Below are 22865 nucleotides of genomic sequence, written 5' to 3'. Positions count from 1 at the left end.
AACACTCCCCAACAGAACTTTGAATGTGAAGCACCAAAACAATCTGGAGCAGAGGAGAACAAGGTTGAAATCTTCCAGATCAGGAACTCAACTGAGCTTATTCGAGGAGATCTCACTGGCTCGCCCCCGCCACGAACTTAGCATACCATCCACAACAAGAACACCGCTGCTGAACGTCGCCGCTCGCTGCTCAACTTCGGTGACGACTTACCCCAAACCAGCACTTGGCCGAACATCACAAATCCTTAACTTAACCTAGACCCAAGCCTACTATATACACTAAGTCGGGCTCCTCTTCCTCTCCAACTCCGGCCGGCAACACCAACGGCGGAGGTTTGGGATCGGGATGGAGAGGAGAAAGCTCTCATGACTCTGAAGAGTCTCTGGAAGGGGAAAGAAAGAAAAATACGCTCTTTAGTCACACCCGAGGTACGTGCTAGCCCGATTCACAATTAATTTAGTCTTAATCGTTGCTTCCACACCTATGTTCGGGTTCGTAAGATCACCCACTTCAGCATGACTATGACCATGAAATTAACAAAAAATGTTTGATTAATTGATTATATGTCAAAAAATTATACAGATGAAAAATTGTTTGGAATATGAAATTAACGATGTATTTTTTGTGATATATAATTTATATTACTTATAAAATTTATCATCATAGTTGGATTCAAGAGGTACCGTTGGAAACCTGAACCCGAGGAGTAATGACTAAGGTGGTAAGATGCAATCACATGTAATGCTAATTAGGCATTTTTATAATATGACATATCACAGTTTTAATTAGTTTTTAGGTTAGTCATAGTAGGGACTGACATATAGTAGACGTACACATTATCTAACCTATGTTTCTTAAGGAAAGAAAAGACAATGGTAATCACATCACACTTTTCGGAAAGAAAAGACAATGGTAATCACATCACACTTTTCAAGGAGATAGTAACATAGGTTAGATACATCACAATTTTCAAGGAGATAGTAACATAGGTTAGATAATGTGATGTCTACTATATGTCACTCCCTACTATGACTAACCTAAAAACTAATTAAAACTAAATACCATCAGTTCTAGAAGACGAGTTGTTTATTGTAAATTAATTAGTAGACATTTAAAAAAAATTTAGATGGGCGGTAGGGCCACAAGTGAATGCATGCACACATACAGGGACAACATTTATTAGCACTAGGGCTTCAGAAAAGCTCTAGCAACGTTGTTAGTGGTTGGACATCGCCTTATTATTTTGGCTCGACTCATGATCGATTATGAAAAATGATCTCAGTGTGTGATATATATATCGCGATCAAGAAATAAACTTATCTCGAGCCAACACTAGGTCGCTCCATTTTAGGACGTCAAATAAAAATAATAAAATATGCATAATAAGTTTGTTATATATTTTATAAAAGCAAATATGATAATTTGTTACCTTGTATGCCATGGAGAGGGTTTTGTTTTTCAATCTATATGCAAGCAAGTTTTGGTTGGTTAGTTAAGCGCAGAGCAAAGTTAGACGCTAACGTGGCATACATGAGGAGAAAAGTTATGAAACTCAACACATTATAACGAGAGAACGTGAGATCGGCGACTAATTGTCATGCCGTGAGCGTGATAGAAAGGAAGAAGAAAGGTCGTGTGATCATTCGTGGTCCATCTATCCATGATGATAGTACTAGTGTGCTTCCGAATTGAAAGCATGTCCTCAAAAGTTGCAGTTATCATTTGATAATGACCGTTACGTACTTCCGAACAAACCAGTGGGCGCCCCCGGCTGCTAAGAACAAATCAATTGCTACTTAATATGCAGACTACTACAACAATGGTAAGCACACAATTAATAGTGATACAGCTAGCTTATTATCCCCTCAAAGATAGATTTGGCATCTCTTGCAGTTGCAGCTGTCCTCGAGACATTAAATTAAACTCTGAATATAATTCGGTGCAGCGTCAAATAGGTCTACTGCAGTGAGCCCGCTGAGAAAGAAAATAAAGAACCATTGATTAGCTATGCAAAACAAAAGCAGGCATTCATTCAAAAGCATAACATGAGCCATGTGACCGTGCTTGCCCACAAGGTTCTGAACAAATAATGTGGAATAGTTGAGGGCGGCGATGTGGAGGTGGTCCTGGGAACGAACTGCGAGGGTTTTGATGGGACGGAGAGGCACTGCTTTCGCTTGGTGGCGGCGGCGGGCCTAAGGCTGGCCACAGTGGTAAGTATCATGTTGTAGTATCATGCATATGATACTTGTGTATGATACTATCTCTATAGTGGTTAGTATCATAAAGTAGTATCATAGTTATGCTACATTTATTACTTTTTAAAATCTCAATGCAAATGTGTGCACAAGATTTATTTGGCATTAACTTTTCTCGTGACATGTGCTATGATACAGTATCCACCTATGTTACTCTAATCTCCTCTCTCCTCCTTAATTAGCTGCCACATCAGCATTTTTGTGGGACCAATGTGTATGATACTAGCTATGATACTAGCACTATGACCAGCCTAAAGGAAGCGGAGATACACGGGCTTCCCCTCGGTGGCGGCAGCGCACAAATCAATTTTGCTACTTAATATACGCAAACTGCATCTGTGATCCGGCTAGTCGTTAATACCTGTATAGTTTCCAAATTCGCACTTCAAGGACAAATAACCATGTTCTTCTGCCGTTTGAAAATAGAAATACTTTTTCCCGTTATATTTAAAAATGTAAGGCCAGAATTCCCTAAAAAAAAGGCTAGAATGCTTGTCGAACTATTTGTAAGGGATTTTATTTTGTTTAGCATGTGCCTCCCAGGTGTTCCCTTTTCTCTCAAAACTGTGTAAACTTAGTTTTTAGCTAAACGTTGGGATCTTCATGATCATCTAATGGATCTATCGCCAATAAATGGGGAGTCAAGATGTATGCCTCAGATCATTTGCTAGCTGTCAGGTACAGCCTCTCAGAATCCTACTACATGTCTCCTCCTTCACCGCCCAACCACCTCGCTGTGTTACGGGAGCAGGCCGATGGCCGCGATCAATGGCTACAAAATACGTGTGCATCAACTCGTTGGGTTAAACCTAGAGTGTTCTCGAAAGTGACTTGAATTTATATCGAACACTAGGAAATCTGCTATAGATTTTTATTTTCTCCCTCTTTAGGTGAGAATAAGAAAAATAATTAGCTTTTTGTCCCCAACTCAATCATGATGCCCGTCAGGCAACAAAGCGAGAAGATATGTAGTGCTAGAAGGTCTTTGTGTACTACTTGATTCTAGGTCCATCTGGACTGTACAATCTGAGTCAGTGGACAGGTTGCACTCACCATGGCACGTATGCAATCTGTCCTTCCTTTCTTTTGTATTGTGACACAAGATCCATCATTTCTAATCCGTCTCCCTCACGAGATTGAAATCATCCCCCAAATTAATCAAAGCAGGTACGAGCAGCTCAACATGCAGCTACAAGTTCATCCCCAAATCTAAGTTAGGTATCATGGACCAGCGCAACACGCTGATTCAGTTTGCTCACAGCTAAATTCTATGCTGTAAGAGCTCAACACACAGCCGCAAGCATGGAGCTGGAGCACCTATGGTGTCGTCTTGGCTCACCTGTTGCCACCTCCATCTCACCTCACATGCAGCCCGAAGCCGGCACGAATCGAGCGCGCATACATGTGTTTGCAAAGATTCTTGGAACCCACTTGCATGCAATTTGGGAAAATAAGCAAGGAGAGAGAGAGGGGTTCATGTACAACAATATGAAGACAAGCGAGGTCTTGTTAGCTTATGTGCCATGGTGGGAAAAGTCGTGTAATATAGTGGCACATACTACTTAGCACTAGATATCATCTCGCAACACATCATACTAGAAGAAAATGAAAAAGAAAAAGAAATTATAAAACAATTGCAATGATGACAGAGTTGTTGGCGAGGGACCTAATAGGCAACCTATAAATGCAAGTGAGGTGAATGTTTTTTTTTCATTTTTGGAATAAGTAGGGGCAGGAATTGTAAATGTAAATAAGTAAAGTAAAAGGTATTTCTTACGATAAAAAGTAGGTCTAGATTCACTTGACTCGTTTCTCGTAAAATAATGGCATGACTAATCCTAATGCAGAGATGATGCAACACAGTTTATTTAACCGTGTGCGATGGGGCATCCTTTCTCACACGCTTTTTTATCCAACTGTGTGCAAACATGACGCCTTCGCAAACGACTTTTCTCTTATAAGCGTGTCTATTTCGTATGGTCGCAAATGTCTTGTGTTTCTAGTCGTATGTGTTCATCTTATTTCGCACACGAAGTAGTTGTACCCGCAGCATATGTATGCTCAGCTTAACACTCATGGAAGTATGGTACCAAATCTCAGTTATATTCCAATAGACGTCTGATGCATCATGTCTATAGATAGCATTATATATAGTAGAGAAAGATACAAAAAAAAAGAGAATCGGTGGCTTTTTTTTGTTATGTTTTCATCTTCCCGATGATGATGTACCTTGCAAGGATATCAGTAGCATCACTATCGATTTGGAGCATATTGAAGGACACAATCCAGTCATGATACTGCTTCTCCCTTAAAGGTAGAAGCTGCAACCTGCAAGCATTGCTCAAAGGATCTGAAAATACAATTCAAATGTTCTTCAATGTGAGAATGTTATACACAAACATAAATGATTATCACATATGCCAATTGAAACAACTAGTCACTTACGTGCAACTACAGATGGCATGGTACAAGGTAGAAGAAAGGCTGAAAGATTAAGCCTTCTTATTTTCTTACAACCAAGGTGTTTGCCAAGACGGCATGACCAGGTCATGCATGTTTCTGCCTATAATTATTATGAATGTGAGAAATCTATCCAATGTTTTTCGTCTTGTAATCTGCAATTATATGGTTAGGGAACATACTGGAATAACAAGGGGCTGTAAAAAGAATAAGGAGCAACGATACAACGTCGCATGCATCCTCTTGCCTTGTTCTTATGTAGTGTTACCAAAAAAAGATATTCCACAAGTATAGAATGAAAAGACATTATTATAGATGGTAATACATAATCATCTTAATGCATATGTAGATCTAACACAACCATACAAGACTATACAAGTTCACTATTATGCAAGTTCACTTAACAAATAATCTATAGATGTGAAGTAATTTTAAAAAAATCACATTCAATAAATACACTGCATAGCTAGATCTAAACTACAAGACTACCATAATAGCAAACTAAATAACAAATTAACTGTGCATATATAGATCTAACAATTAACAAATAATCTATAGAAGTGAAGTAACTAAGAAAGATCACATTCAATACATATACTGCATAGCTAGATCTAAACTACATACTACCCTAATAAAAAACTAAATCAAAAATCAACCATGCATAGATATATCTAACAAGTTAATTAAATAACAAGTTAAAAAATCAACAGATTCATTTGAAGGATTTAAAAAAGATGAATGATTGATTTAACAAGCTACATAGGGAGGGAGAAGTCGCGACGATGGTACCTACTGGGTCAGGAGGCCATGCATCTCCACTCGCATCAATCAACAAGACATGACAACGTAGATGCAGCGCGTCGCCGACGTGGATGTGCATTGCACCGACGTTACCTCCAACCAGATGCACATTTTGGTATAGATACCAAGCACAAAAGAGAAAGTGACCGCTGTTGTGGGGAGTGATGTGTGGTATGGAGAAGGATGATCCCCTTTTATAAGGTAGGGTTCCACTAAATGGGCCCTGACAGTCCTTGAACATCGCACACAGGAATTTGGGATAAAATGGTGTATGACGTTCACAAACGACTAATGCTGGAGAAAGCGTGTACGATGTGATAATATTCACAAACTATAAATCACAGGAAAATCGTGTGAGAAAATTACACAAACAATTGGGATGTTCTTCTAAATCTAGACTAATAAATAAAAAGACCTAGAGGGTCTGATCCAAAAGATCCTAGTTGTCGAACCGCCCAAATCGAATGATCCAAATTTTCTCTGTGTTTGACGGGAGCAAACAATCTCGTCGCCCCTACTCCTTTTTTCTCGGAACTGCTCACCCCACGACATGAGAGTCGCCCAAATTGTCCGGCAACAGCGCCATAAAACTTTGTTTTTGAAAGGCAATGTATATTACTCATCATAGAACAAGATTCATACAATCAGTTGTACAGAGTTCAAACACATCGGCCAGAACCCTCCCATGCACCAGACCCTTACACTGGTAGAAAAATGGCCTTTGGTCGCGGTTGGCAACTGCCATTAGTCGCGGTTGCGCAACCGCGACCAATTAAGCGCGACTAAAGTCCCCCCTTTAGTCGCGGTTGCTTACGAACCGCGACTAAAGGTCCGTCCACGTGGGCGGCTAGCGTGCGCCTGGGCGAAGGACCTTTAGTCGCGGGTTGCCTTACGAACCGCGACTAAAGGCTATTTCGTTAATTTTATTTTAATTTATTTGGGTTTCTAATTGTTTTTCACTCCGTTTTTTTTCTATTTTTTTTCAGAACTTCTATTATTTCAGTTATTTGCATAGCTTAGTCTCTATCTCTAATCAAATTACTTACTCGTGGTCAAACTTCCCGCTCGGTCACCCATCCTCCCACTACTCCACCTCTAGCACGCTTAACTTCCGAGTTCGACTCCGTCCCACATCCAAGTGTTACGCGCGCATGTATATGATACTAGTATCATATCAATCCTATTAACATGTTGGTCGATGTCACATTTTTTTATTGTTTCAATTTCAAATAATTTTTTTCATAAACAAAAATAATGATATAATAATAATCGTGAATAAATAAATAAACATTAATTTTTTATTTTTATTATTTTTAATTTTTTAAAAAAATTTAAATGTTTTTTTGCCAAACCTAAAAATTTGAAAATCTAAAAATTGGGTAAAAGTAATAGTAATCTTTATGCTGGATGCAATTATTAATTTCCATAATTTATAGCAAAAACTAAAATCTTCCTGCTTTCGTATTTCCATTTGGAATTTTGAGAATCTAAAAATTGGCTAACCGGGTAAGTCTTGGTGAATTCGGATGTAACTTTTTCCCATGATTTTTTTGATATATTATACGTTTTTTTTCTGACGTCGTATGCAAAAGTTATTGCGGTTTTACCATTTTTTAAACTTTTTTTTGCAAAAAAAGTGAAAATTCGAATTTCTTAATTTCTCCGAATAGTAGGTTGCATAACATACAAGAATCTGAAAACAATTTTGTTTTGAATTTTCTATCATTTTCTTTTGTATTTTACAAACCAAAAAAGGCGATCCACGGGGTGGGGGGTGCGAGGGTGCGTGGGAGTAAAAAAAACTCGGAAAAACCCGTAGTCGCGGTGGGGACACCAACCGCGACTAAAGGAGCTCTTTAGTCGCGGTTGGTGTCCCCGGCCGCGACTAAAGGTTTTTCCGCCGACTGCATCCCTCCATAGCCCTTTAGTCGCGGTTCGTAACACCAACCGCGACTAAAGGGGTACCCTTTCGTCGCGGTTGGAGCATTAGTCGCGGGTCGCCTCCCGAACCGCGACTAAAGCCCCCTTTAGTCGCGGTTCGAATAATTCCGGGACTAATGGGGCTGGACGGAAGCCCTTTTTTCTACTAGTGTTACAAAGCCTGTACCAACTTTTGCTAGTTCATGCGTCAAAGAGTTTTCTTCCCTGTTGACATGAGCAATAGTGATTGACCTACCATCAGGCTTTATCATGTTGAACTCCCGACCCAGAATGCTAGCCTCCGACCTGTAGACTCCCCTGGATCAAAATTCTTAAGTAAGGAGAGACGGCCAGTTTCAACTTTTACGCTTCCCTGAGTGTGCTGAACCGCAAGCTTTAGACCCTCCAGGCATGCCAACGCTTCGCAGCATTCAACATAAGTGGCACGGCAAATAAAATCCTAGGCGGAGAAAATTATTTCACCCCTATCATTTCTGGCGACCGCACCGTACGAACGATCCAGAGAGTTTTCAGAGAAGCAAGCATCGATGTTTACCTTAACCTCTCCTATCTCCAGTGCTATCCAAAGATGTTGCTTCCCATATTTTTCTTCCATGTTTTCTCTAGTTCTTTGAGTGTACATTGATCCTTTTCCCTTCATGTCAGCCTCAGTTTTTCCTCCATCAATCCTAAACATTGTGTTTAGGTAATTATCAAGGTATCTAGTAGAGTTTTTATGCCAGCATCACCCTTTCCAAAGATTTGTTCATTGCGGTGGTGCCACACTCTCCATCAAAGAAACATAACCATTGCTCTAGATTTCTCATTTAGTTTGTCTAGTAGAACCAAAACCCAATCTTCTCCAGATATTGTCATTTTCTCCTCAGTAGGTAAATACCAAAGGTGTCTCATTCCACATAGCGCCAGAAAACTTGTCTTGATGACGGTCATGTATATCGTCAACTCGTTGGGACTCCTAGTGCACAGTGTCGTAGCAAGCGCGGTTTACCCCACAAGGGTGACTCGAGGGTTTATATCGAACTCTCGAAGAATTTCCTTAGAGTTATCTCCTCTTTCGCCTCTTCCAGCAATCCTGCAAAGCAAAGTTTTGTCTTGTGTCCCCAACTCCACCGTGTGGTTGTCAAGCACAAGATTTCGTATTAGTTTGTATATAAAACATAAACTAAAAGTAAAGTAAATAAACTAAGTAAACTGGATAAAAAAAGTAAAGAGATAAACTTTTTGGGTTTGTTTGTGTTTAAATAAAGAAGTCTTTTTGTATATTCATGTTAGAATATTGCAGCAAATGTAAAGTATGATAAAAGTGTTGGAAAAGTGTTTCTTATGATTAAAATTGTGCCGCGGTCCATGGGTTCACTTGTCTACTCTCTTTTTAAGTTGTAGTGAACACTAACAAATCATCAATGACTTACATTGGTGGAACTTCAATATGTATTTGATAATCATTTATATGAGCATCACGTCCTAACATAGAGATGATGCAACACATCTCTCTTATACTCCACAAGAAAGAGAAAACTCCAAGCAATCTTGTATTAAGAATTAAGAGAGCATTGGCTTAAGTATTTTGACATGATGTTTGAATATCAAATATGCTACCTTGAGCAAACAAGATTATCACAATTTTCACATGATAAACATAGCACATGCATTCACTTTATCCCTAGTGAAGCAACAAAAGAAAAGGTAAAAACTATTATAGATGATGAATTTGTTGTCACTATTCAATCAATACAACCATGCTACTCCATCTTCTCCCCACACGTGCTTGCATACAAGTTGGATTAGAATAAGCACTTAAGAACGGGGCACATGATATGCATCTATCAATATATATTACACATAATAGATTACAAATATGCTACCTTGAGAAAAAAATATTATCACAATTTTCACATGATAAACATAGCACATGCATTCACTTTATCCCTAGTGAAGCAACAAAAGAAAAGGTAAAAACTATTATAGATGATGAATTTGTTGTCACTATTCAATCACTACAACCATGCTACTCCATCTTCTCCCCACACATGTTCTTGCATACAAGTTGGATTAGAATAAGCACTTAAGAACGGGGCACATGATATGCATCTATCAATACATATTACACATAATAGATTCCAATCTCATATATCAATCTCTTGAGGGTGTGTTTGCAAAAACGTTCGTCTGGCATGTTTTTAGGATCAGAGGGAGTAGGACTCTTAATATTTTGGAATACGAAATTGTTTAGGAGAAAGAACCGATGAAAAAGAGACCCGAGGAGGAAACGAGACCAGTTGGCGTGGTCCCCCTTGCAGGCCGGGCCACCCATGCTTGTTTGCACCTCCGGACGCCATTTCGTCTCAAAATTTTCGTATTATTATAAAAACTTTCAATATATACCCCTCTCTGCCGATCAAATCGCGCATCGAGTATTTTCAAAGACAACATTGTTTTCTCTTATTTCCGCTTCAGATTTCTTCACTTTGACCAAGCCTTGTATACTCATTGGAGAAGTCCTTTGGGTGGGTTTCCTTGTGATGAAACCCCGACTTCGTACTGAGATTCTCCACATAGCACGGGCACACGTGGGGAAGAAGGAATCAAGAAGCACGAGTATTGGAGAGCTAAGTTTGAAGAAGGAGAAAGGGAGATGTGAGCCATTGAAGGACCCAAAATCGGGAAGCTACCCAATACGGACCTTAAAGCTCGGATCAAATAACTCAGTCGACGTATTAACAAACGAGGAAACATGTTTGTTTGGCTCTCGTCTTCATGTGAAATTGTTGTAGGATTTCGAGGAGGTGATAAGCGATCAAAATATGCGGGACATGCAAGCAAGCATGACAACCTTCATGGAAACTAATGCAATGCTGGAAAAGGAGATCAAGCTTTACAAGGTTGATTTAGCCAAACAATATGAGATCAACTCAAAGCTATCCATGGCCCTCAAGATGATAAGAGACAACACCAAGAAGGAGACTAGGAGGCCTAGTCTTGAAGGACCTGGAACAACAACCTATGCTTGGAGGAGTTTACCTATAGTCTTTTATGCTTTTCAGTTTATCACATTGCATCTAAGTTATGTTTTACCTATCGATTATCTTAGTTTATGCAAGCTCTTAGATCATTGATACTGTATCTTTGGTTCGAGTGGTTTATAATGAAAATATAATGATGGTGTCATCCATGGTTTCCATTGTTCAGAGATTTATGAATAACCCTCATGCAATTGATGACATCATAGAGGAAGTTTCAATTACACTTTGATTTGAAATAAATTAACTTGATCATGTTGAACAAGCATATCATTTATCCAAATTACGATATAGTATAGGATAATTAAATAAAGTAAGATCAAAGTAATCATATTTGAGTTAGTGGAGAAAATTGAACTTTGTAGAAGATATTGGTATTATGTGATAAAGAACTAGGAAGAGATGCTAACGAGGGGACATGAGATACTCGTGTTATGCTTAGAAACCAAAGAATCAATTTATGTTATTTATAAATCATTTTATACGCATGCTATAATGGGAAAGGTGATTGAATGGACGGCACCCGAGGACTCAACTGGCCATGGATTGAAGTGGGAGATAATGTTCCTTGATCAAATGATTCATGAATAAAATGTTGGTGCTGGGGTTACTGACAAACGAGATCATCAACTGATACCATGTTCTATGGTGAAAGTGTTCAACTCTTCAATAAAAAATAAATTGAACTTGTGGTTGAACTTCAGGTCTATCTTGTTCCTGCTATTCACTTCAGGTCTATCTTGTTCCTGCTATTCTCTTCTTTTAGTTAGTTATTCTATGATAGTTTTCTCTTTTGCAAAGCAACCAAGTTGTGAAGTTCTGAAAAGGAAAATATACCAAGATGGTCCTTCCGAAAGTTGTGGCATAAATAAAAGATGATTCAACTATCCAACATGCAATGGTATTTGAGTTCAAATGGTAAATAGTAATTTCTAGAGCTTCAAATTATGTTGTCATCACTTGTTTGGATGTTGAATTATGAATCATATCATATGATGGAAATATGCATAAGTTGATGATACAATGCTTGCATTTATTTTATCAACCATAATCTCATTGATGCATGATATAATCTATTCGCTTATTTCCTCGAGGACAAGCAAAGGTTTAAGCTTGGGGGAGTTGATACGTGCATGTTGTATCATCATAATATCATCATATATTTGGTAGTTTACATTGTTATTTGCATTGATCATTCATTATTTATGCATTTAGATGATTTATGGGATTTTCCTACAAAGTCCCTTTTATTGGTATTTAATTTCTAGGAGCAAGATAACCTCTTTTTTCATATTTATGTTTCAGGGACCTTACGGAACTCAAAAAGCTCAGGGATTTTTGTAGCGTCAATATTTTACACGAGAAGCAGCCGGAGCACGAGAAACACACGAGGGGGTCCACGAGGCCTGAATGAGACCTGGTGGCGCAGGACCCACCTTGGGCCTAGCCACCTAGGCCCGTTCCCTCGGGAGCGTCGCCTCGCATCCGTATTTTTATGTACGACTCCATCCTAGACGAAAACCTGCGCCATATTTTTCTTAGAATTTTCTAAGGCGGAAACGGAACCCGTCTTCCACCATCGTCATCACCAACTCCTCCTTGGCGCGGGGAGGAGCATCTTCATCACCATCTTCACCAACACCACCATGACCATATCGAGATTTGACGTCATCCCCCTCATATTTTGTGGTAGATTGAACCCTAGATATTGTTTAAGTGTTGGATGCATGCTTGTGCTTGGTATCTTATCATTATTTTGTGGTGAAGTTATACTGTCGAATTGTCTTGTAATTCATATCCCGCAGATCATGATCATGTTTGACACTTGTGAGTAGTTCCTGTAGTTTTTGGGGCATAGGATGAATTGATTATGATTTTTATATAGTATGCAATGAGTATCTGGTCAAGTTTTAATCTCTTATATGATTCTATGATTTTAATGTGCGAACATCGACTATATATTACATCGCCTTTATGGGCTCATAGGGCTGCCGTTTAGAGTAATAAATTAAGCGGATAGGGAATGAGGGAGAGACATAAACCTATTTCTTAGACTTGGTGTTATTATTAGGGGGTTCTTGATTGGGGACCTTAGAAATTTATGCAAATGTTGGACATTTAGTGTATCCCTAGGTGATCATGCAAATGGCCTTAGGAACAATCATTAGGGGTTTTGTAGCATAGTAATTTGGATACGCCTACTTTATGCTCGGTCCAACAAGAATAAAACTTGACAAGACGATCATATATGCCATTTTAGAAGTCTGTATGGTAAGTAAATCCATGATGTCCCTGTGAACGTTTGCCACATATAGTTACACATTTGAGCTTGTCCTCGCTGAATATAGGATTGAGATTTCTCCGAAAAGAGCATTTACAGTACTACAAACTTTACTTTATGTTATTTATTTACGTGCAAACATAAACCAAAAAACCCAAAAACTACCGCTTTCATATTAATTTTTCTGTTGAATTTGCTAAACAATACCTTTTGCTCCTCGAGGGTTCGACAACCTTTTCTATATTGAAAGGTACTACAATTGATCAACTACACTTGGGAGTCATCACCAACACACTTCATAATTATATCCAACACAAAAATGTTTATGCCAATTCACGAAGATGCCCGTCGTGGTGTTCATCTTGGGCGGAGACCTCTTTCTCTTGCTTGACTTGTACTCACTACTCATGGATTTGGCAGTCTCTACGCCTCCTTTGCCGTATGGTTTCCATCCTTCATCTTCATGCAATATGATCATGGGACTCCCAGCCATTGTAAGGTGCGTCGGGGTCGTATTGATCATCATATTCAAGATCTTCATAGGAATCCTATGAAGATCCTCTCCATCATGGACTAGGACTGCAGTAAACACAGCCGTCATAATCATGGAGGGAAGCATCATCATAACTTGGCGGTGGCATCAATCCGACTGGTTTTCCTACCCCGGTCTCTAGGTAACTCAACCATAGATTCAGTGTGCAACTATGAACAAGAAAGAGGCAGCTTGGAGCTATATATGAGGGGTTAGGACGTCAGGAGTCACATGTCTAAAGAGATCAGATCTACACATCTGGCCTCAGGGCCGTCGCCCTCCGGTTCGATCAGATGTGACCGCATCCAATCGCTTCTGTTCGGCCACCTAGGCGGTGTTGATCATGCCATACGGCTTCTCCTTCCGTGCCCTAGGCTTCCACTGCTTCGGTGGCTTCTCCGTGTCGTTGGCGGCGGCAGACTATCGGCCGGTGAATATTTTGAGTGGCATCGGCGGCGGATCTAGGCGGTGTTCGCGGGAGGGTAGGCAAGAAATGGCGGGAGCTAACCGGGGAGGGAGGTTATGGAGGGAAGAAATGGAGGGACACCAAATAAAAATGGAGGGAAGCCGGCTCCCCATCGCCGACAGTGTTGGCCCACGTGTCTTTATCCCTTTCGCTGGTGTCCATGGGCGTAGCTCAGTGCGTTGGGTTTGGCATGGGATCGCCGGGCGAATAACATGCCCAATCCGGCGAAAATTGGGTTCCCTAGGCGGGTGGGGCGCAAGTGGGAGAAAAAGGCTCCACTGGTGTGAAAAAGGCGCCCGAGAGGCTCTCGGCGGGGCGAGTGGAGATGTTCTTAAGCCCAAGGAGGGACGGGAGTAGAGGTGCGAAGTAGTTATAACATGCGATCAAGTCATCAAGTTTTATTGCTATATCAAACTCATACGAAGTAGTTCTAATCCTTATACCATGAGATCATGTTGATCACTGATACTGGAAGAACACTTTGATGATACCAAACGTCACTCCGTAACAGGGTGATTATAACGGTTGATTTGGATATTCTGAAAGTTTTAGTTGAGGCTCATGGATCAAGAGTAGAATTTATCCGCCCCGATGACGGGAAGATATTCTCTGGGACCTTCTCAGTGATAGTGCATTGACACCGCTTGAAAGCATGTGATTAGGTCACAAGAATGCCTTATCACAGAATGAGTAAAGAGACTTGTCGGGAACGAGAGGTTGATACCAAATGATCGGATCTTGGACAAATAATAATATCGCGAGACAAAAGGAATTAACTATGTTCGTTATTGGTTCACACGATCACTAGTTTAACGTTGAGTAAGTGGGAGTCGTCAAGTATTTCCAGATCCCGCTGATGATTATTGATCATAGAGGATTCTCGATCATGTCCACGTTATTCACGAACCGTACGATGACACACATAAGGTTCATCATCGTTTTTGAGTGGATATGATACTCCGACCAAATTATAGGACAACACAGGGGTTGTTTCAGAAAAGTACCGAAAATGTTTCGGCATATCGAAATAACTCCTCCTTGGGCCGACGCACCCCCTTAGGGGGCTGCCCCTTCCTCTCCTATAAAAGGAGCCCCTCTCATCCGCTCTTCACACACACTTGATCCCTCCCTTCTTCCTATAGTTGCTTCTCCACCATCGACATTGCTTAGCGAAGATATGCCAAAATATTAGTTCGTAATTCATACTCTTAGTTAAAGTGTGTGTTGGAGTGTCCGGCGGATCCCTTCTTTTGCTGCCCCGCTGGGACCAAGGGCATGGAGGAGACGTCGGTGAATTGTATGTGTGACCGAGTACGGAGGCGCCGCCGGTTGTGGCGCCTTGTACATGATCTTGAGATCGTCAAGTGAACGACTACGTCGACTACGTACGTCTTCATCGACTACATCAACCACGAGAAACATTCTCGTTAACGATTTGTGTCTTTGAGGGTGAGTTTATCTCAACCACGGTCCGTTACTAGCATCTCCTAGATTCAGTCTTAGTGTTTTGTTGTTGCACCTATAGGAATTTTTTGTTTTCCATGCAACGAACCCATCAAGAGCCGCGAAACCCATTCAATGAGAATGGTGATGTTCATCTTTTTCGTGTTTAAGAGACCTAGGCCCCCCATGGCTTTAGGTCTACACACCGACAACCAGTTGATGAGGTGGTGCTTGCGTCTTGTGCTTGAACTCTCCCAAAAGAACTTGACGCGGCATGATTCGAATCTGGCGTGAATCCCGTCATGCAGTAGGAAAAGACCCATAGCAAAGATCAGAAGATTATCTAAACAAGCATTAGACAAGATAAGCCGGCCTCCCAAGGACAGCAACTTGCTACGCTAGGGTTTGATTTTTTCCTTCCAATTTTCGGACCAGAAAGAGACATTGTTCTATAGTGAATTTGCACACAAAGATGGGTAAGCCTAAATACATAAAGTGGAAGGCCCCACATTTGCAGTTGAAGAGGTTAGCAATTCTAGTATGCTCTTCCTCGCATTGTCCCATGACAATCACCTCACTTTTATGGTAGTTGATCTTCAACCCTGACATATCTTCAAAGCACATGAGAAGGAACTTCAAATTGGCAATGTCCTCCTCGTTATTCTGGATGAGAATCAGTGTGTCATCCGCATATTGAAGGTGTATGATTCCTCCCTGAATCAAGTGGGGCACAACCCATTGAATGTGCCCCACCCTCGCTGCAGCCGAAAAGATCCCTGAGAGAGCTTCCCCACTGAAGTTGAAGAGCAACGGCGATAGCGTGTCCCCTTGACGAATGCCACACTTGTTCCTAAAGAGTGGGCTGACCACCCCATTGATAGATATGGCAGTTTGTCCGCCTGACACTAACTGCCAAATTCGGTGAATGTAGCCCTCGTTAAAACCTTTATGACACATGACTTCCCCCAAGAAGTCCTAGTTCACATGATCATACTCCTTTTCAAAATCAAATTTAAGTAGAACCCCGCCCAAATTTTTAACTCGCAATTCTTGCACAATCTCAATTAGAGCCAGGAATCCGTCAATGATAATTCTACCATTGATAAAGGTCGTCTGATTCGGGCTGATAATCCAGTTGGCAATGGGGTCCAGCCTAGAGGCGTAATGTTTGGAGATGATTTTGAATATATAATTAATAAGGGCAATAAGGAGATATTGTGATTTCTGGTCAGCCCCTCTGACCTTGGGAATCAGGGATAGAATACCAAAATTAAGTCGTGATCTGTGATACGTCTCCAACGTATCTATAATTTCTGATGTTCCATGCTAGTTTTATGACAATACCTACATGTTTTATATGCACTTTATATCATATTATGGCATTTATTGGACTAACCTATTAATAAGATGCCACAGTGCCAGTTTCTGTTTATTATGTCACGTTTATTGCGAGAAAAGGCCCAAAAACCAAAGTGCTCGGAAAAATCCAGAAAAATCACATAAATTCTATTCCGCCAAAAGACTCACGGAGCCAGAAGGGCCAGGCCAGAGGAGGCCCAGGGCCTCCTCCCCATCAGCCGGCGCGGCCAGGAGAGGGGCCGCCCCACCCTATGGTGTGGGCCCCTCGGGACTCCACCGACATCGCCCTTTCGCCTATAAATTCCCTCGCGACGGAAAACCCTCAATCAATCAATCATACTCCAGAAAGACTCCAGGGGCGCCGCCGCCATCGCGAAACTCCATTTCGGGGGACAGAAGTCTCTGTTCCGGCACGCCGCCGGGACGGGGAATTGCCCCCGGAGCCATCTTCATCGACACCACCGCCATCTTCATCGCCGTTGCTGTCTCCCATGATGAGGAGGGAGTAGTTCTCCCCCGAGGCTGAGGGCTCTACCGGTAGCTATGTGGTTAATCTCTCTCTCATGTACCTCAATACAATGATCTCATGAGCTGCCATACATGATTGAGATCCATATGATGAGATTTGTAATCTAGATGTCGTTATGCTATTCAAGTGGATTTTACTTATGTGATCTCCGGAGACTCCTTGTCCCACGTGTGTAATCACAGAATACTTGTTCACTGGGCTATGATTTGAGTTGGATGTCTCTATGAAATTGTGGTGTGTTAGTACCTCCTATGAATGCTCAAAGTGACAACGTGGGGTGTTTATTAGTACTTGGGAATACATCTTTAGGGTTTGCTTTTGCAGCCCTACACGGTGAATTAGTGTTCGTTATCCAGCCAGAGAGTAATTCAGAATAACATAGTGAAGTGCTTATATTTATATTCAATTATGATTGCAATGTTGAGAGTGTCCACTAGTGAAAGTATGATCCCTAGGCCTTGTTTCTAAGCATTGAAACACCGTTTCCAACAAGTTCTGCTACATATTTGCTTGCTGCCATTTTTATTTCAGATTGCAATTACTACTTACAATCATCCATATTACTTGTATTTCACTATCTCTTCGCCGAACTAGTGCACCTATACATCTGACAAGTGTATTAGGTGTGTTGGGGATACAAGAGACTTCTTGTATCTTAATTGCAGGGTTGCTTGAGAGGAATATCTTTGACCTCTACCTCCCTGAGTTCGATAAACCTTGGGTGATCCATTTAAGGGAAACTTGATGCTGTTCTACAAACCTCTGCTCTTGGAGGCCCAACACTGTCTACATGAATAGAAGCACACGTAGACATCAAGCTATTTTCTGGCGCCGTTGCCGGGGAGGTAAGGTAAAAGGTATTCACATCCTCCGACTACTAAGCTATTTCCTAGCACTGTTGCCGGTGTGTGAGTGCTCGAAGCTAGCTCCTTTAGATTCTGCAATTTTATCTTTTTGTTTCTTGTTTTTATTTTCACTAGTTAGTCTTAATGGAAAACAACAAAAAAATTAGAGATCTTTATGAACTTTATCTTGAATTAGGACATGATGTGTTTGAAGAGAAAATTAAAAAACCCATGGAACTTTGTTTGCAAAATAGTTGTAGCAATAGTTTTAGCATGAACTCTTTGAACACTATTATTGCTAATGCTATGGAAGAATTTAAGCTTGGGGAGGTCGGTTTTGATGAAAATGATCTCTTTAGTCCTCCGGGTATGGAAGAGAAAGTTTATGTTGATTATGATATGCCTCCTATATATGATGTTTGCAATGATGAATATGATATTTTCAGTCCATCTACTATTGAGGATAAAATTCATTATGATTATTCTATGCCTCCAATTTATAATGATTATAATGATGGATGTCATAGTTTTACTCCCACTATTACTAATAAAATTGATTATGCTTATGTGGAGAGTAATGATACTTTTATGCATGTGGATAAGAATGCTTTATGTGATAGTTATATTGTTGAGTTTGTTCATGATGCTACTGAAAGTTTATTATGAGAGAGGGAAACATGGTTATATGCATCTTAATAATATTAAGTTTCCCCTCTTTATGTTGAGAATCTTGAAGTTACTCGTGTTTTATCTTCTTATGCTTGTCACTTTGTTCTTCATGAATTTACAAGATTCCTATGCATAGGAAGAGGGTTAGGCTTAAATGTGTTTTGAATTTACTTCTTGATGCTCCTTTTGCTTCATTTTCTATTTTCATGAGAGCATCATTAAAATTACTGAGCCCATCTTAATGGCTATAAAGAAAGCACTTCTTGGGAGATAACCCATGTTTTTTACTTTGCTACTGTTTTGTTGTGTCTTGGAAGTTGTTATTACTGTAGCAACCTCTCCCTATCATGTAATTGTGCCAAGTAAAGTCTCTAATAGAAGGTTGATACTAGATTTGGATTTCTGCGCAGAAACAGATTTGTTGTCTATCACGAATTTGCGTCCTTCTCTCTGTAGAAGAGTCAAAAAAATCAGCGAAAAATCATGCATGATCCTCAGATATGTACGCAACTTTAATTAGTTTTGAGTTTTTCCATCTGAGAAAGTTAAGTGCCTCAGAAAAATTCGTCTTTACGTACTGTTCTGTTTTGACAGATTCTGCCTTTTTATTTCACATTGCCTCTTTTGCTGTGTTGGATGGATTTCTTTGTTCCATTAACTTTCAGTAGCCTTGGGTAATGTCCAGAAGTGTTAATAATGATGGTGTCCTCTCTGAACATGTGAATTTTGATTATGCACTAACCCTCTAATGAGTTTGCTTAAAGTTTGGTGTGGAGGAAATTTTCAAGGGTCAAGAGAAGAGGATGATATAATATGATCAAGAAGAGTGAAAAGTCTAAGCTTGGGGATGCCCCCGTGGTTCATCCCTGCATATTTCAAGAAGACTCAAGCATCTAAGCTTGGGGATGCCCAAGGCATCCCCTTCTTCATCGACAACTTATCAGGTCACTTCTAGTGAAACTATATTTTTTATTCCGTCACATCCTATGTTCTTTACTTGGAGCGTATTTTTGTTTTTGTTTTTGTTTTGGTTTGAATAAATTTGGATCCCAGCAATCCTTGTATTGGAGATAGACACGCTCCTCTTTTTCATTTGAAAACTTGTGCTCTTAGTTTTGCTTTAATGTTCATGGCGAAGGCTGAAAACTGCTTCGTTGATTGCTATTTTGTTGGAAACAGAAAATGCTTCATGTGGTAATTGGTATGTTGTCTTGAATAATTTGATACTTGGCAATTGTTTTGAGCTCTCATAGATCATGTTTAAGCTCTTGCATCATGTAGTTTAAATCTATTAGTGGAGAACTACCGTAGAGCTTGTTGAAATTTGGTTTGCATGATTGATCTCTCTAAGGTCTAGATATTTTCTAGTAAAAGTGTTTGAACAACAAGGAAGACAATGTAGAGTCTTATAATGTTTGAAATATGTTCTTGTGTAAGTTTTTGCTGTACCTTTTCATACTTGTGTTTGCTTCAAACAACCTTGCTAGCCAAAGCCTTGTACTGAGAGGAAATGCTTCTCGTGCATCCAAACACCTTGAGCCAAAACCCATGCCATTTGTGTCCACCATAACTACCTATATGTGGTATTTTTCTGCAATTCCAAAGTAAATTGCTTGCGTGCTACCTTTAAAATTTCATTCCTTTGTCTTTACAATACATAGCTCATGGGAAAATAGCTTAAAAACTATTGTGGTGATGAATATGTAGCTATGTATCTTAGTTCTTATAAGTTGCTTGTTGAGCGGTAACCATGTTTCTGGGGACGCCATCAACTTTTTACACCTTTGTTGAATATCATGTGAGTTGCTATGCATGTTCTTCTTGTCTGAAGTAAGGGTGATTTATCATGATTAAATGGTTTGAGTATGCATATTGTTAGAGAAGAACATTGGGCCGCCAACCAAAGCCATGTATCATGGTGGAAGTTTTCAGTTTGGACATTAATCCTCAAGCTCTTATGAGAATATTACATGTTGTTGAATGCTTAAGCATTAAAGAGGAGTCCATTATCTGTTTTCTATGTTGTCCCGATATGGATGTCCACAAGTTGAGATTTATCAAAACTGAGAAATCAAATGCGATCTATCTCATTGGACCTTTGTACAGGTGGCATAGAGGTACCCCTTTGTGACACTTGGTTGAAACATATGTAATGCAATGATAATCCATGGAAATCAGAGCTAATTAGGACAAGGTGCGAACACTATTGGTATTTGATGCATGAGGCTTGCAACTTGTAGGAAGTTTTATGCATAACACATATGAATTATTACTACCGTTGACAAAATTGTTTCTATATTTTCAAAATAAAAAGCTCTAGCACATGAGTAATCCATGCTTCCCTCTGCGAAGGGCCTTTCTTTTACTTTATGTTGAGTCAGTTTACCTACTTCTTTCTATCCTAGAAGCAAACACTTGTGTCAACTGTGTGCACTGATTTTTACATGTTTACTTATTGCACTTGTTATATTACTTTATGTTGACAATTATCCATGAGATATACATGTTACAAGTTGAAAGCAATTGCTGAAACTTAATCATCCTATATGTTGCTTCGAAACCTCTTACTTTGAATCTATTGCTTTATAAGTTAGCTCTTATGCAAGTCTTTTTGATGCTTGTCTTGAAAGTACTATTCATGAAAAGTTTTTGCTATATGATTCAGTTGTTTAGTCATTATCTTTTTGTTAGCAAACTATTGTTTCGAATCACTTCATTCATCTCATATGCTTTACAATAATGTTGATCAAGATTGTGTTGGTAGCATGTCAGTTCAGAAATTATTGTTTTTATCGTTTACCTACTCGAGGGCGAATAGGAACTAAGCTTGGGGATGGTTCATACGTCTCCAACGTATCTATAATTTCTGATGTTCCATGCTAGTTTTATGACAATACCTATATGTTTTATATGCACTTTATATCATATTATGGCATTTATTGGACTAACCTATTAACAAGATGCCACAGTGCCGGTTTACGTTTATTATGTCCGTTTATTGCGGAAAAGGCCCAAAAACCAAAGTGCTCGGAAAAATCCGGAAAAATCACATAAATTCTATTCCGCCAGAAGACTCACGGAGCCAGAAGGGCCAGGCCAGAGGAGGCCCAGGGCCTCCTCCCCATCAGCCGGCGCGGCCAGGAGGGGGGCCGCCCCACCCTATGGTGTGGGCCCCTCAGGACTCCACCGACTCGCCCTTTCGCCTATAAATTCCCTCGCGACGGAAAACCCTCAATCAATCAATCATACTCCAGAAAGACTCCAGGGGCGCCGCCGCCATCGCGAAACTCCGTTTCGGGGGACAGAAGTCTCTGTTCCGGCACGCCGCCGGGACAGGGAATTGCCCCCGGAGCCATCTCCATCGACACCACCACCATCTTCATCGCCGTTGCTGTCTCCCATGATGAGGAGGGAGTAGTTCTCCCCCGAGGCTGAGGGCTCTACCGGTAGCTATGTGGTTAATCTCTCTCTCATGTACCTCAATACAATGATCTCATGAGATGTCTTACATGATTGAGATCCATATGATGAGCTTTGTAATCTAGATGTCGTTATGCTATTCAAGTGGATTTTACTTATGTGATCTCCGGAGACTCCTTGTCCCACGTGTGTAAAGGTGACAGTGTGTGCACCGTGTGGGTCTCTTAGGCTATATTTCACATAATACTTGTTCACTGGGTTATGACTTGAGTTGGATGTCTATGAAATTGTGGTGTGTTAGTACCTCCTATGAATGCTCAAAGTGACAGCGTGGGGTGTTCATTAGTACTTGGGAATACATCTTTAGCCCTACACGGTGAATTAGTGTTCGTTATCCAGCCAGAGAGTAATTCAGAATAACATAGTGAAGTGCTTATATTTATATTCAATTATGATTGCAATGTTGAGAGTGTACACTAGTGAAAGTATGATCCCTAGGCCTTGTTTCTAAGCATTGAAACACCGTTTCCAAGAAGTTCTGCTACATGTTTGTTTGCTGCCATTTTTATTTCAGATTGCAATTACTACTTACAATCATCCATATTACTTGTATTTCACTACCTCTTCGCCGAACTAGTGCACCTATACATCTGACAAGTGTATTAGGTGTGTTGGGGACACAAGAGACTTCTTGTATCTTAATTGCAGGGTTGCTTGAGAGGAATATCTTTGACCTCTACCTCCCTGAGTTCGATAAACCTTGGGTGATCCATTTAAGGGAAACTTGCTGCTGTTCTACAAACCTCTGCTCTTGGAGGCCCAACACTGTCTACAAGAATA

This window comes from Lolium rigidum, chromosome 1 (genome assembly GCF_022539505.1).
Source record: "Lolium rigidum isolate FL_2022 chromosome 1, APGP_CSIRO_Lrig_0.1, whole genome shotgun sequence".
NCBI classification, from domain to species: Eukaryota; Viridiplantae; Streptophyta; class Magnoliopsida; order Poales; family Poaceae; genus Lolium; species Lolium rigidum.
This window is presented reverse-complemented; position numbering follows the sequence as displayed.